General features: G+C 37.7%; 1 long non-coding RNA gene across 1 annotated transcript; it reads right to left on the bottom strand.

Annotated features, from left to right (window-relative positions):
- Nucleotides 1–467: 467 nt before the first annotated feature.
- Nucleotides 468–12716, bottom strand: LOC149525593 (uncharacterized). The gene is made up of 4 exons (XR_016350252.1): nt 10228–12716; nt 9553–9696; nt 4265–4423; nt 468–4173 (listed from the first exon to the last, which is right to left on the bottom strand). It is a non-coding gene; the product is annotated as an uncharacterized LOC149525593 (long non-coding RNA).
- Nucleotides 12717–17148: the final 4432 nt, after the last annotated feature.

Below are 17148 nucleotides of genomic sequence, written 5' to 3'. Positions count from 1 at the left end.
AGTTTTACTTTCTAAGCAGTATAACCTGTGTAATCTTGGAAGCAAGACTGCAAAAATCTCATTTCATTAAAACACAAGGAAGCAGATACTTTGCCTTTTAATGGAGGTCTGATTGTAACTTGCTTTGCAAATTCTGCAACTATTGCTTCACAAGACACTAATGATATAAACATCTAACATCTTTGTAAACCAAAATGATAATTAACCAATTTCGGACTACTCTTGTGATTTAATTAAGATTAAAATATTTAGAGTGTTATTTTATTCATACTGACAATTATTTTTTTAAAAACATGTAAGTTACAAGTGAGAAACCTAAAGCAATACAAGGAAAATACCTTTTCTACTTAATTGCCTCTAGGGTTTATATCAGAAGAAGATTTGCTTGCTTATAGTTAATAGAAGTGTATGCCTTTTTTGAAAAGAGACAAGAAATCCATATTTTTCAGATAAATAAGAGAGGCAAAGTAACAAAAATGCTTTATTAATTTTCATTAGAAAAGAATACAGAAAGAAGACTGTAATAATAAATTTAGTCATATAAGAATGACTCTCAATCACAGAAGTTTTCCACAAAAATAATATATTCAAGACAGAAAGATATACGAAGATTGACATAACTTAGATAGCAAAGCAATATATGGGATGTTAGCACAATTATGAACATTGTCATGAGTACTTTTTCTGCCCTCAGAGCTATAATCCCTTGTCTTGTTTTCAGAATAGGAAAAGAAGAAAATGTATACGTTGAGAAAAACATGTCAATAGAAAAAGAATTATTTACTTGCTTGCTCATCATTCAGATCTATTATTGAGTGTGGGAGTAAAAAAAACCTGGACCATGGGCTAATGGGAAAACCTACTTTGGCTTCATTCTAAATTTAGGTATCCATCACATGAATTTGGTAATTCACAGGTCGGGCTTGTTTTGTTGGTCTTTTACTGTATAAACTAATTAGTTTCGTGTTTCATGTACAGTGTTATATTGAATAGAAAATAAAAAAGTATAAACAATTTAAACATTTAACACTGATGTAAAAGTGAATCAACCTGTTATAAACTAATTTCCTTACTTGTCAAGCTATATGGGTGAAGTATGAAGAAATAAAAAGCAAACATGGCAATCAACATGGTGACATACTAAACCATTTCCCAACAATTTTCATTAGCTCTACAACTATACCATTTTCTATTCTCATGGCCCCATCTTAGTTGATGATTTTTCACAATGTATTTCATGGCTTCCATCCCTACATGAGACTTTATTACTATCACATAGGAATAAAAAGCCATAAAACACTAGAGTGAATTTATCTTGATCAGATGCAATACTTATTTTCTTCACATGATTTCACAACCATTTCAAAACTAACCAATAATTTCATGCTACATTACTGAACATTTTAAACTACATTTCAATGACAAGAGACACACTGAAATTGTCACATCACAAATTAACAGAACTTTAGCCTTTAAAGACATTCCTACCTACAAAGATCAGGAAACAAATCACAACACACAACCAATTAAGTCACTGAGGAAGACAGGACACCACAGAAAAATACCACTTCCACATACATTTGTAAACACGGAAGGAAGACAAGAGACAAGAGAAGCACTGGCACAAATCAAAACTATGAGAAACACTACCAGAATCCTTTTTAAAAAGACCTTTCCCACAGTAGCTTCCTGGCTTAACCAACACAAGGATGGTCTTTCCATTGTCAAAGAATTTGGAAACCAGTACATGGAATCACCAAGACATCTGAGCTTAATTGGGAAAAAAGCAAAATTCTACATTATGGCACAATCACAGGGCCAGTAATGTGGCAAACTGATCTTTAGAATGTCTATATCCTGCCTATGTTTCCAATGCTCATATTTCTACTGATCAAATATGGAATAAGACAAATTATAATGTAGAGTCTGAGCCAGACTCTGATTTTCTAGGCCTTGCACTGAATACCATTAGTTATTAATGTAATTACTATTCATCTTCTGATTATCTTATTGCTACTATTACTACTAATTGGCCAAGTTGAAATAAGTCTCTAGGGTCATAGAAATGTCAATACAGTAATTTAACTGCCTTTTATGGCCTTTTGAAAATAATTTTGCTTGTACACTTACAAGCATACTAAACAATATCCAAAGTATCTAAAGAGGCTCAGAGTATATACTTTAACTATAATATTTTATATTAACCCAATTAAAGTTACACAAATATTTATTTTTATTTACAGTTGTCATTAGATCTAAAAATTAACACTTATTTACATACACCTATCCTTGCTGCTTATCAAATCCTATTTCTTGGATAGTACAATGTGGCTAGAACAGGAAAGAGCAGGAAATCATTAAATGAAAGGAAGTGCATAAATAAATTCAATTATCATGCATAAAACATGCAAATGATTTAAAGACTGCATATGAAACTCGATTTTATATTCATTAATCTCAGGTTGCACTTTTGAGGGAGAGAGAGAGATGCTAATTGGGTCCAGATTAATGCACTCCCAAACCTTCCCATTTGTTTTAAGGTGAGGGTTAAACGAGATGTATTGAAATAAACATGGCTGCTCATCTCCCTATCTTTCTCTCTTCTGTTAGAGAGAGTGAGACCTAACCAACCTATTGCAGGTTTTCCAGGATGGTGAGAGTCCTGCCTTTCTGTGGCTCAACATAAATGCATCTACCATACCTAGCCACAGCTCTCTAGTGCCAATGTTGTTCCAAAGAACATAATATTGTGCTGAAAAGGAGTACAAGAATAAAGTTTAATAATCTTCTTTGGAGAGTAAGGAAGGAAGGACTTGTGTCTAAGTTAGGAAAGGGCAAGGATAGTACCTAACTGTGATTAAATGTTTTCAGTTGTGTGCAGTTGCTTTAAAAAAAGATTAATTCTAAGTTGGCATGGTGATAGGTGGCTCAGTTATGTGGCAAACATGGAATCCTGAGTAGACCTGAGTGGTTTTGTTTCGCTCACCCAGCCTGCGAAAAATAGACACATAACAAAGGTAACACTCATAGCTAAAATTGTCTCTTAGTTCATGAGACAAATTTCTCTTCTTGCTTCCCCTCCCCCAGCAGAATCTACTTTGGAAAGAACATCCTGTGTGTGTGTTTTTTTGTTTTTCCTTTTCTCCCTTTCTAGTGTAAGGTATTGTTTTTCTCAGCTGTATACACTGATTGGCTGACAGTCTACTGAGAAAGGCAAGAGGTAAAGGGACAGATTCAATGGGGTAAAAGCAGCAACTTGAAATGAAAAGAGAAAGAGAAGCTGTGTACCTGGGGCTGATTCTGAAGGAAGGAAGGAAGGAAGGAAGGAAGGAACTTGGGAATGCTTGGCCTAGAATCATATATCAGAGGAAGGACCCACTATGATTGTATAACAGAAGAATGTAAAAGTAAAGCCAACAAAAAGAGATCACACTAATTTCATACCGAAACTGATTAATCTGGATCATAGGCCCAAAGGGGAAAGGCTAGTATGTTGTCAATTAATTATTTTTTCTCTCTTTTACTTTATATGTATTGAAAATTAAGATTTTAGGGGGGATGGTATAAAAATAATTTCTTCAAGTTCCTTTCAGCTGCCTTTTTTAAAATCTATCCTTCCAGACTTTAAAAATTACAGGGAGAAGACAACAAAAATACATATACAAAGACTTGAACATATAGTCACATAGATGCTTTCAGACACACACACTTTTAATAACTCTCGCACACACTGATAACCATTTTATTAAAATTAATTTTGCATGATTGCACATGTCAATTAGTTGTAATAAATAACAACAAGGACGCTGATATTCTGTCTACATCGTGATAAATTCTCAGTGAGCTATTTAGTTAGGAAATATGCTTATGATATTCCTTTCTTCTAAAAGAGAAAATGATTATACAGTAACTAAACCCTAAGTAAGAGCTAAAGATATTCACCTCATGAAGCCATTTCTCAACTAGCCCCTTGGCACTTGCTGGAATTATTCGCAGCACGAGCTCTACTTTTTCATTTTCTGCTGACTCCATGTGAGTAATTTCTTTCTCATGATTAAAAGTGAGCTTGGCAATTCCTTCAAAGCATTTCTTTAGGTGTGGTTGGTCTCGGAGTGGATCCTTTGTCTCAGAAAGGATTTCTAAGCGCTCATCGTTGCACAGAAAGAAAAAAACCTAAAGGTGATAAAAAATGAACTTTATAGATATTTATATAAACACATTTTGTACCAATGCCTATAGCCAACAGATGAAATGGACTGTTTACCTTATAAAGAATAGTCTTTTCTTCTCCAAATAATCATTCAGGCCTTTCTGAATGTCATCCAAAAGCGATTCTGCCTCCTTCAACTTATCCAGCATCTGGGGCTGTGAGATAACCCTCATGCCATTGGCCTCCTTCACTGACTCCTTCATTATTAGCCTCCTGGTGGGTGAGATAGAATACAGTGAATGTAATAACCATACTTCACACAACAGGCTCTCTCTCTCTTTTAAATTGAAAATCCCCTTATTACAAAACAAGGGGTGTTCTTTTTCTTCTACCTTTAAGTAGGACTGCCACATTCATTGCTTTTTACAAAAACGCAGCTGCTTTTTAAGCTACAGATAAATAGAATCTGCTAGGCGGTAATTCCACTCAGTCTGAATGCATTATTTTCTAAGACACTTTGGTGAGGGACATTTTATTATAAACTGGAATGAACAAGGAAAGTCCTTTTCTCATCTAATTATGACTGTGCTTTGTTCTGTACAATTAACCTACAATGCCAGATTGATCTGCTACTTTTTGCTTCAGCCAGTTCAATAAATCAACATGTTTTTTTCTGGGGAAATTACAGAGCTAATTATTAAGACTTCAGGGACTAATGATAAAAATAGAAATAACATAAGACAATAGAGAATGCTGTATCAACAACAAAGCCAGACAACACATCAGTCTTTTGCTGTGCACAAAGCGATCTCATGCTTTTGCATCATTGATTAATATACTGGGATGCTATTTGAACTCACAGAAATTTCTTTTTAATAAAATATTGATCTGCTATGGATATTCTTCTCTGGACTGAAGAAAAAAGGTCAAATTGAAATGAATTATTTTGCATATATGTATTACTGTCCATCATTTTACCTGTGCCACTGTCACATTTCAATAATATAAATCAGAAATGAAAAAATAAAATCAGCTGTGCTAATATATAAAAATAGCTGAAAATTAAGACTAGTTACATTGCTTAATAATAATATATTGATATAACTTTGGATTTATAATAAAGAATGGCTTGGTTTTGAGTGCAAAGTTTGCTATTTCGAAATAATTCCCTTAAGTAGGCCATGACTTAAGGCTCCTGAAGCCTAACTGATCCAGAATGTCTTACTTTGACAAATTAAAAATATATAACTGCCTTTCAATTGCACAAAAATAAATTCTTCTCAAGTACTGGCAATAAATCAAAGCTGCTGGTACATAAACGCCTGCAATAAATGAAATGTACAGATTTAGACATCATGCAACAGACACTCAACAACTGATAAAAAGTGATTAACTGTGTGAAAACGAATGCAAAATCCTTTCTACCTATTCAAGTTTCTTTTAAATACTTATGAGGCTGAAAACTATGAATGATGGGAAAAGCCCAAAGACTCCTCAGAACTGTACCTGTACATGGTTTTAAATATAAAAATAAGCTTGATAGCACACATGTGCAATAAAAGAAATCTCATAGTGTGACAGTCTTAAAATCTTATATGCGCTCAAAACAGAACCACTCTAATTTAAAATGTTATGAGAGGGGCCATAATAAATGACTGATATGTTGCCTACATTTTTCAAAGTTTATACTGCAAGAAGATATATGAATATAGCCAACAGTGGTGTTCTTACTTTGAGATTTTAAAGCTTTCTACTGCTACAAGGCATTTCTTAGAGTTCTGATATTCTTGGCAAGCAATGAGTCCTTTAAGTTGCTTGTCTCAGTACAGCAGGAAAATCTAATGCTGTAGTACCAAGAGAAGCCTAATTTGCTCAGAATAAAGAATAGCAAAGCCTTTCCATGAAAAAATAAACTTAAGTGTATTATAGAAGCTTCAAAGCTGTGAGAATAAACAAACACATCAACATAAATATCAATTTAGCTGACTGCACTCAGCAAATATTATCTTAAATGAAGAAGACATTCAGCTATATATTTTTTCTTTTTTTAAGTTCCAGGTTAGTACCAATTAGCTTAGGGTGGTAAAATACATAGTGTGTGTGTGTGTGTGTGTGTGTGTGTGTGTGTGTGTGTGTGTGTGTGTGTGTGTGTGTGTGTGTGTGTGTGTGTGTGTGAGAGAGAGAGAGAGAGAGAGAGAGAGAGAGAGAGAGAGAGAGAGAGAGAGAGAGAGAGAGAGATGCTATCTTTGTTGCAAGGATACTCATCCCAGAGTCTAGATTTGGATTAGATAAACAATTCAGAGAAAAGAAAAAATAAGATGTAGCTGTGTAAACTTGTCTCGGTATGAAATAATTTTTGGACTGTTCACCTACCCAGCCTTCTTTTCTTGGACTGAAAATAAGGCCATAAAGCGATTACCATGGGGGCTATTGTTTTGTTTAAACTACTTACAAAATCTAAGAGTCAGTGTGAGTGGATTATTCTCACCATGGTTTATGATTATTTTTCAGAGTAATTTAGAAATATGGCTGTCCTACAGATTAATGTATACCCCCATATATCTCTAACATTGCCAACATAAATAGTATGAAAACAACTTGATTAAAAATAAGACATAAAACCTCCATTTTTTTACAGAGATCCCCACTAAGCTATAGAGAATGAACTGGTTAGGCTATCCTCTACACTAGTCCAACACTAAGCACTCTTTAGTAAATACTGACAGATGTACTCATTAAGTGTTAGTTTTTAGGTATTGTCCACAGTTTACTAGAGTCCATTTTGAGACCATTAAAATATATTATAGGACATAAAACCATAATAAGATTTGACTTGCAGTTGTAATGGTGAAATAGTCTCTCTCATTCTCTTTTGACATGGACAGAGACTGAGTATTCATATTTCACTATTGCAAAAAGGTGCCATGTCAAGAGAGGCATTAAAACACAATGTATTATTAATTATGTATATGAAGGCATGCCCGAGGGACAACTCAGAATGAAGTCCCACTGTGGCTATGTCTAGATTGCAGGCTTCTTTCGGAAAAAGCTTTTCAGGAAGAGACCTTTTGGAAAAACTTCTTCTGAAAGAAAGCGTCCAGAGAGCAAAAGCACATCAAAAAAGCGATTTGCTTTTTTGAAAGATAGAGTCCACACTGAATCTTGCATTTAAACTGTGATTACTATGGACCGAGTATCAGAGGGGTAGCTGTGTTAGACTAACAGAAGTGTTGGAGCAAGCTCCAACACTTCTGTTAGTCTATAAGGTGCCACAGGACTCCTCACCACTTATGGATGGAGTGGCCACCAGGGCACCTGTGCTTTTTCCTCTTTTCTCTTCTTTCAAAAGGACTCCCTCTTCCCCATCCACACCCACCTTTTTCCAAAAGAGCTCTTTCAGAAAAAGGCTTCTTCCTCGTAGAAAGTGGTTTACCAATGTCAGAAAAATCGCTCTGTTCTTTCGATTTTTTTCGGCTGTTTCTCCAAAAAATCTCTACAGTGTAGACATACCCACATGTGTAAGGCACTGTACAAACACAGAACAATAGACTGTCCCCATCCCAAAGAGCTTACTATCTAAATAGACAGGACACAGAATGGGAAAGAACACACAAGGAGAAAGAACTATGTAATGGCATCAAAAGATCTGTTATAGCACAGAAAAGTTTAGGGCAAGTGTTTTTGTTGTTTAATTTAAAAACAAATGTAATGTGAAATGATTTAGAAAAATTATGTACCTTGAAGAAAAACTTTTCCTTATAGTGACTTAAAAGGTTTAAAGAAAAAATATGATTTAATATTCTTATTTTTCTAAGTTGTCTTGTTTGCAAAATAGGGAAGTAGATGAAACAATTGAACACAGAAAATATTTTCTTACAAATAAAGAATGATTTTATAACTCTACTTTACTCTTCTGTATTGCCTTCCAACAAAGGCTCTCAAACCACTTTAAAAATATTAAAGTAGTAAGCCTCTCTACATCCCTTTGAGGCATGAGAGCACTGTAGTAATAAAAAAATAGTAATAATAATAGCAATGGTGATGGTGGTAATAACTATATACATCAGCAAAAGGCATTATTATTATCCCTGTTTTTACTGATGGAGATACTATGGAAGAGTAATGTATTAAAGGAGTAAATATACTAAAGAGTAAATGTTTTAAAGGAGATCACACAACCACAGCATGCTTGACCTATATACAAAACACAGATTTCCAAATTCCTTATCCTGTACTATATTTAGTAGGTCATGTTTCCCTTCACTTCAGAAAAAAATCATCAAGATCTTCTAAAGCAGAGGCTCTCAATCCATTGTACCCCTTTCAGGAGTCTGATTTGTCTTGTGTGCCCCCAATTTCACCTCGCTTACAAAATTAAACATAACATTCCAGGGGAGCTGACAGGATCTTCAGGCCCCTTGGCAGTGTGGGGAAAGGGAGGGCTCAGCTCCACATACACAAAAGGGGTGGGGCATCAGATAGAAGTGGCCCGAACGATGCCTCCACAGTTCACCCATCCCCCCACCAGCCCTCAGAGCTGGCCAGATAGAGCACCGCGGGACTCTAGTGTACACCACCTGGCATTCTGGCAGTGATTATGAAGGGGCCTGGGCAGGAGCATACTGGCAATCAAAATAGACCCAGGAAATGGGTTGAGCATGGCCCTCCCCATGATGTCACCCCTGCGTGCCCCTCAAGTCCAGCCCCCTGCATCATGTCCGGCATGCGACACAGGCGGCGGGTCAGACTCTGCGTGCCGCATACAGCGCAGACACGGAGGCACACGGCGTGCGGACACAATGTCCCACCAGACAACGGCCCACCGGGAAATTCCCGGTATCCCGCTGGGCCAGTCCGCCCCTGGGCCTGGGCTCCCTTTGGTCCCCTCCCTTCTTCCCTCCCGATTGGCAGGCCTGTAAAATACAAAAGTGTCACAGCACACTCTTACTGAAAACATTTTCTCATTTTTATTATATAATTAAAAAAACAGAATATAAATATTATACTTACATTTCAGTGCATAGTATCTAGAGTAATATAAACAAGTCACTCTATGAAAATTTAGTTTGTCTTGACTTCAGTAGGGCTTTTTATGTAGCCTGTTGTAAAATTAAGAAACTCTCTAGATGAGGTGATGTACTCCTCTGTGAGACTTCTGTATTCCCTCTAGGGGTTTACTATTCCTAGTTGAGAACCACTCCTAGCTATATTTATATTCAAGAGAAATTCAGTCATGGCTGAAAAGAGGTAATTGTTTTAGACTGATCAATTAATGATTAAGCCAAGCCAATTAAGACCTACTGAGCCCAATTCTTCATATCCAGTTGTGTAAAAAGCAGCTCCGGAAACAGAGAATGTGGAAAGGGAATTAGATCCTAAGTAGATAAGAACAACAAACTTACCAGTTCCTATTGACAATTTCATAGTGCTTTCCTTTTATTGATATTTGGTAACATGCGTCTTATGAACAAGAAAATGGGTTCTCAGCATCACCAGGGTCTTTTGAAGTTGCAGCCAGAATTCCATAAGCTCCTGCAGTAGTTACACTGGAGACAATAAACATGACATTTCATTTATTGTAAGCAATGCATGTGTTCCCTTACTACATCCAATAAATGCCAGGTATACCACATATTAAAAATAAAGTGAGCTGTTATCAGATATAAAATCACTCAACGCTACTATGTTCTTACAAAGTCAAAAGAAAATGATCTCAACTTCTGTTATCTGCTCTGCTTTGGGAAGCACAATGAAGAACGGGCCAGCACAGCTGCCTGTTTGTGAGTCTCACTTGGATGATTCGCTTACTTGCCGGATGACTGTGTCTATTGCATTTGGGCTCACATAATAAAAACTAAAGTGAAATCAATTTAACACAAAGAACTTTGTGCTATCTTCCCCACCCCCCTTTTTAATATTCTACACCGTGCAAGTAGCACAGCAAAGTTTTAAAAGTTTTATATAATGAAAGTTACTGAAGCATAAATCACATAGGGTGGTGAAAACTGAGATGTAGCATGGAAATGAAATCTAAAAGCTAATTAAATTCAACAAGAGCCTCTCAAAAGGCAACATACCAGCTTAGCCTCCCATGCTAATATTTCGTTTTTGAAGGGTGCAATAAATGGAGGGCCTTTCATGGTTGTAGTTTTCACAATGTGATCCTGCAGCAGAACCTGAGAGGGGAGAAAAAAAGATTAGATGCATGGATTACAGTACTGAATGGATGCCAAGGCAAAGATAAAAAGAATAGATAAGTTAGGGCTTCTCAGGAGCTAAATTTGAAGCCAACCAGCAAAACGGATTGAACCTTATTACCTCTAGTCACTGAGAAATTCCCCAGACAGTTGGATGTAATTTGAAAAGGTCAGAAAAAAATATCCTGCACAGTATTACGGCTTCATGGTTTAAGGGTGTACATTTGTGAGATGCCTGCTCTAATCATTTTTATTGACTTGGCATAGAGAGATAGACTGACATGCAAGGACTCAAGACAGATGAATCAGCTAGGACCTACCATTCTTTCCTATTCCAGTTTTAGGTAACTTTTTAGTTTGAACCATTTCTGCTTGCCCTTTGCTTTATTGACAGAATTGCCTTATTTCGCAGAAGAGAGAATGCATATCTCTTATGGAAAATCTGATATATATTTTTAAATTTGACCTGGGGGGGGGGGAGGTTCACTGAACTCCCTATTAATCAGAAATATATAACTGAAGTCCAGTAACTAATAGGATTTGCTGGACACTTTCAGGTACTTTTTTTTTAATTTAATGGAACAGCCTTCACTGCAAAGGATTATAACAATGACCTGGCTGCAACATATTCATACTACGAGCATTGTTATCAATATAGCTGTTTTGCAAGAAACAATCAAAAGACTTAATTCTTTGGTTTAGCGTACCCAGGATGCTTGTAATCAATATGAACATTTGCTAACATTACACAGCCTATTTTTCATGGAATTAAAACGACAGGCAATAGAACACCACCAAAGGGGTATTATGCACCCAAACCCTGAAAATGTTTTAATTAACGTTAGACTTTCTTTCACTAAGAAGTCATTCTTCTTCCAGTCATAACACAAACAACACTATTCACTGTGCATTCGCTTTGCATCATCTGCAGAGAAATTTTTAACAGGCTTTAAAGTACGCCTGTGAGAGTTCATCTACTGCATTATGTTTGAGGAACCTTCTTAAAGGCTCACTAAAACTGTTTCACTTTGATAGGGAAGATATTTCCATATGGCCATATTCTTCCTCCGTAAGCCCAAAACATTCAGTACAAGAAAAAAAATTGCAATTGAGAGTAGCATACATCTTCAGACATACAAAGTATTACATCTTTGAAGCAAGTCAGAAAGGATTAGTTGTAGCAAGGAATGAAAAGCACTGTGAATTGTTCTGCTAATGGAAGTTGATACTCTCAATTGAACTGGGGCTGTGGAAAAGATATACATGAGCTCCTAAACACCACACTTTCTCCAATCATTTAGGAAGCTTCAAAGAAAGACAAACACTTGCATATACTGGAGGAAACAAATCACATACTAGGGTTTAAAACAACTTAATTGGATTCCTCTAATTCAGCCTCAAAACTTAAATTAGTATTTTATTAGCTGTCTGCGGTTGTCTCCTGGGTCTCTGGAATACAGTGAGAATCTAATACTTTAATGGGAGAGAAGTGTGAAGGCATGGGAGCCCCCCCCCCCCCCAACATTCTTTATAGGTTACATACCAACCACATTTTGATTTTGCTAAAAAAGGACTAGAACAGAAATTAAGATCTGGTTACTCCCTTGCTTTGAGCTCAGCCAACAGAGCTCACCTGTTCTACAAATTTCTCCATGGGCAAAATCCTGCAAGCTGAAAATGAGGAATATTTAGATATAAATATAATATACAATATAAGGTGCCAAGTCTCATTTTTTTAAAGAGACTGTCCTGTCTACATATTTTGATGCCATATGCTGGCTGTCCCTGCTCAGTTCCATCTTCCATGCCTTGTTCTCGCCTACTACTTCTGCTTCCTGTACATTAGTTTTGCCACCTCCAATGAGCATCTAAGTGTTATAGTAGCTGCGAAGAAGAACCACTCCTAGAGCAATTCAGTGCACTATATGTACTAAATAAGCCAATGTCATTAAAAGAGGGTCCGTCTCACTATTTTTAGGATTATTTGTTTTGAGACGTTTGATTGACAATGGAGTACTTATCTTTGGACTTCAGCAGGAGTGAGTTGTGCTATTCATTTATCATTTTGTTCTTTCCTTTTGGAGCATTACTCAGAAGGTGGGGTAGGGTAATTACTCTTATTCCTAAAAGACACTGTTATGGGGATTGGCACTGATTCCTATTTCTCCTGTTTCCATGGGTATTTGGGACAAGATAGTCCTAGGACACTTTCAGTACACTGACAGTACCCAGCTATCTCTTTCACAAGTGAGTGTGCCAGACACTGGGGCTACGTCTAGACTGGCCACAAATTCCGGAAAAGGGATGCAAATCAGGTAAGTCAGCATAGGGAAATCCACGGGGGATTTAAATATCCCCCGCGGATTTAAATAAACATGTCTGCCGCTTTTTTTCCAGCTTGGGGAAAAGTAGGAATAAGAGATCCTCCGGAAAAGGGCTTTTTCTGGAGGATCGCGCCAGTCTAGACGCTTTTTTTCCGGCTTTTCCCCAAGCTGGAAAAAAAGCGGCGGACATGTATATTTAAATCCGCGGGGGATATTTAAATCCCCCGCGGCTTTCCCTATGCTGACTTACCTGATTTGCATCCCTTTTCCAGAATTTGTGGCCAGTCTAGACGTAGCCTGGGAGAGAGAGGGGCGTGAATGGGAGCCATTTTCCTGAATCTTGATCCAGATAAGACTGAAGTGATGCCTTCCATCTAGGTTTTTAAGTATTTACTCATCACCATTGTCGTTGAGTTTTCCCATGCTGCAATAAGCAACCAGAAGAAATGATGAGGGTAACACTGTGCCTGCCATTTATGATTCATACTATCATCCCAGGGCTGGAAATTGAACTACAAAAAAATTCAAACCGGAAATAAGATGTGACTCTTTAACAGTGGGATTAATCCATCACTATTCCTAATTACCAAATTGTGTGGAAGATTTTCAATTAGTTTGAGTCTTTAAATCAGAGGGGAAAGTAAGGTGGTGCTCTCTGGTGCACTGCTCCCACAAGAACTGGCTGAGGGTGCCATGCTAAGCAGCAGGCAGATGGAAGGGGCAGAATGAGGTTGTACCCCCACACTGGCTCTAGCCCTAAGCCACTGCAGAGTGTCCTTTGGGGAAGGTGATGGGCTGAGGCACCCCATTCCTACAGACTCTGCTTGTTGCTCCCCTTCCATCACTGTCAGAGAGTGAGAGAACAGCTCACAGTGGCCCCATGTTCCTTTCCCTCGTGGCCAATGCAGGAGGGGAGCAACATCTGGAGTATTGCATCCAATTCTGGGCCCCTCATTACAGAAAGGACATGGATGCATTGGAGAGGGTCCAGTGGAGGGCAACCAAAATGATTAGGGGGGCTGAAGCATTTCACTTATGAGGAGAGGTTGTGGGATTTGGGCTCGAGAAGAGTGAGGGGGGATTTGATAGAAGTCTTCAACTACCTGAAGGGAGGTTCTAAAGAGGATGGAGAGAGGCTGTTCTCAATAGTGACAGATGTCAGAACAAGGAGCAATGGTCTCAAGTTTCAGTGGGGGAGGTCTAGGTTGGATATTAGGAAAAACTATTTAACTAGGAGGGTGGTGAAGCACTGGAATGGGTTACCTAGGGAGGTGGCGGAATCTCCAACCCTAGAGGTTTTTAAGTCTCGGCTTGACAAAGCCCTGGCTGGGTTGATTCAATTGCGGTTAGTTCTGCTTTGGTGAGGGGATTGGACTCGATGACCTCTTGAGGTTTCTTCCAGCCCTAGGAGTCTATGATTCTGTGACTGTGTGTTTTCTTCTCACTTCCTGATAGTGATGGAAGGGGAAGAACAAGCAACAAGCAGCATTGATAGAAATGGAGAAGGGGCTTCAGTCCCTAAAGAGTGTGCTTGAACCCCCCCCCATACTCTCTCCACTCCCAACCCTCTGTCCTGAGTCCCCCACACCTCAGACCTCTGCCCTGATTCCTGCATCTTCCCACACCCCAAGCCTCTTACCTGAAGCTCCACCCCCACCCCAGACTCTTGGTCTGAGTACTGCACCTCCCCACACTCCAACACTCTGTCCTAAGCCCAGCACTCCACCCCACACTTAAATTTCTTACAGATGCTGTCATACTCCACCCAACATCCTGCCCTGAGCACACCCCCCCCAGGGGACAATACAACAGAACATCTAAAGAAATGTAAGTTACTTTCACACCTGGCTTAAATAAAGATAGAATATCTTCATTTTTAAAAGGTATTCTCTCATTCCAGTGCAGAAATCATACTGGTTCCTTCTGGATTTAAAACTGTGAATTAGGGAGCAAAGTTCGATCCCTGTCTTCTGCCAGATGATTAGTTAGGATCAGTGGTCAGGCAGGCTTTTCCCACCTGTCAGGCCAGGAGAGTGCAACCATTTTTTCAGTGTACACCTGTTCTACTGTGCTCTGAGACTTTGTCTCCTAAAGCCTGGATTACTGCAACGTGCTCTGCCTGGCAGTTCACTTTAAATCAATCTATAAACTTGCCAGTCTGCATTGGCCAATTACTTGTTTTCAGACAGCAATTAAGGCATTGGTTTTAACCTATAAAGTCTTAAATGGCTTGGGACCTTCCTATTTAAAACACTGCTTCTGTCCTTGGGGTCAGTTGGATCCATCTTGATTATAACTTCCTCAAATAGGGGCCTGTGGCTTGGAATCAGCTTCCCAAACAGCTCCAGTCTAGCCCTGCATGGTTTACTTGCATGGCTCCTTATAAAGAATATCTACTTACTTTGCATGGAGGGGAGTGGGCTGAGGGTTATGTGCAATGTTCCCTCTAATCTTTTCTGTTCATATATGAATTTTTTCCATCCATGTGCGGAATACATTTTTTTATGTGCACAGAGCAATGTGTTGAATGTGCACTGCCAGTAGAAACAAAAAACTAGCTGTGGGCACTCTGCTAATTAGTAGGGCAGCATTATAATTTCTCCTCAGCACTGCACAAGGACACAGCTTATAGAGAACACTGGTCATGTGTGGGTCAAGAATCTTTGCTGGGGGTTAGCTCTGATAACCAGAGTTAGCTGATAGGTACTAGTTTTATTAATTGTCTCTTGTTAAAATTGTATAGATGGAAATAAATAAATGTAAACCCCCCTCAAAGTGAAATATTTATTCAAATATTCATCACCATCACCACCACCAAACTGTTCTATTTTAAAAATCACTCTCTAAGAAACACATCTTTTTGAATCCCTTATTATTGTGTATTTCTGAGAGCTGAGTGCTCTGAAAAAAGTAATCATTCATTTGTTAGTTGTAATGTTTATGTTTTAAATAGCAACTCGCTCTTAAAAATAAATTAGATCTTCCTAAAGACAGATAATAAAAGTAGTTAGAAAAAGCTGGTGGACTTATTGTGTATAAAAATTTCATTTTACCAAAGCTCTCATGTGAGCACTGATTCAGCTCAGGCATTGATATCATTAGAATTAACTTTCAACAAATTAGGTTTGGGAACAATGAAATGCAATTAAAATATTGTATGTGCTTCATTGGGAGCTGATAATGTTTCATGCATGTTTAGAGAGAAAAAAATGAGAGAAACCTCTCTCCTCTGGTCATTAAAGAAGCTAATTAAAGCTCTTCTAACAAGGTAAAATAAGATTTTGTACATAGTTTCTTCAGCATTTCAATTTAAGATTTAAATGCTTTTATATGCATACCACAGCTGTTAGAACAAGAATTCCAGTCTCCATGTAAGATGAAAAACTAAAATAAACACCTTTCCAATCGATTTTCATTTTGTTAAGGATTTTCTCCAAAGTACATTCTTTACTGGCTTGGGAGCTAAAATGATTTAAATCTTCCAAAATACTTTTCAAGGGCAACCTCAAAAACTTTCTCCAGAGAAGATCCTTCCTGGAGGGCAATGTTGAATCCAACCTAAGTAGCACAAATTGAAACGATAAAATTGAAACAGTAACTTTTTAGCAGCAAAACAATTGCAACTCTCTACACTCTAAAAAATAGTTACCGCCAAATACTATGGACAGAGAAAAAGAATCAGAGATTTACTGCTTTGCACTAAAAGCAGAGACATCCAAATATGTAAGACCAGAAAAAAAGACTAGCTAAGGGGGAAATATCCTGAACGGAGGATTTGCTCTACATTTAACAAACTAACAGGTGAGTCATTTTGCCCATTCATTGTTGGCCACATTTTCAGAGATCTCAACTCAGCTTCTAAATGTATGAGCCCAAACTTGCACAATTATTTACACAGATAAATAATGTTGTTTGTGAATGCATACTGGATGCTCAGCTACAGAGTCTGTCTCTATCTGGACTGTATGTCTAAATTCTATTTGCCTATGCAAGTGAATGTGAATAATGGCAGGTGAACATTTAGAAACCATTTAAAAAGTTCTCTCGTGGATAATAGGTATGCATCTCTGGCATGGGAAAAAACTACAGGTTCAAAAAATGATCAAAATTACTGGGCTTAGTGTTAAATTGTTAAGGAACTTGATATGACACGTTCTATATTGTATCTACACCATGAAGTGGTTTTTTTAATCTTTTTTTTTTCAATTCTAAGGCATCTTAAAACTGCCTGGTATTAGCTTATTAGCACAATTAAAGTCCAAACTATAACATTTTACATCACAGATAGTATTATTTACATTTGTACAGCTGAAATGCTTGCCTATTATAAAATCATTTGTGGTTATGGTAGTTTTGACTTCAGTTCATGGGTCAGGTTTTCAAATGTTCCCTGCCTTGGCCTAATTCTGCTCTCACTGAGGTCAACAGAATTCTTACTATGGGAGAAGAGTCATGACTGTGAAATACGCCTAGAATA

Source organism: Pelodiscus sinensis, chromosome 1 (assembly GCF_052426305.1).
Source record: "Pelodiscus sinensis isolate ZL-2025 chromosome 1, ASM5242630v1, whole genome shotgun sequence".
Classification (NCBI taxonomy): Eukaryota; Metazoa; Chordata; order Testudines; family Trionychidae; genus Pelodiscus; species Pelodiscus sinensis.
The sequence above is the reverse complement of the archived record's forward strand: the minus strand, read 5'-3'. Positions and strand labels throughout refer to the sequence as shown.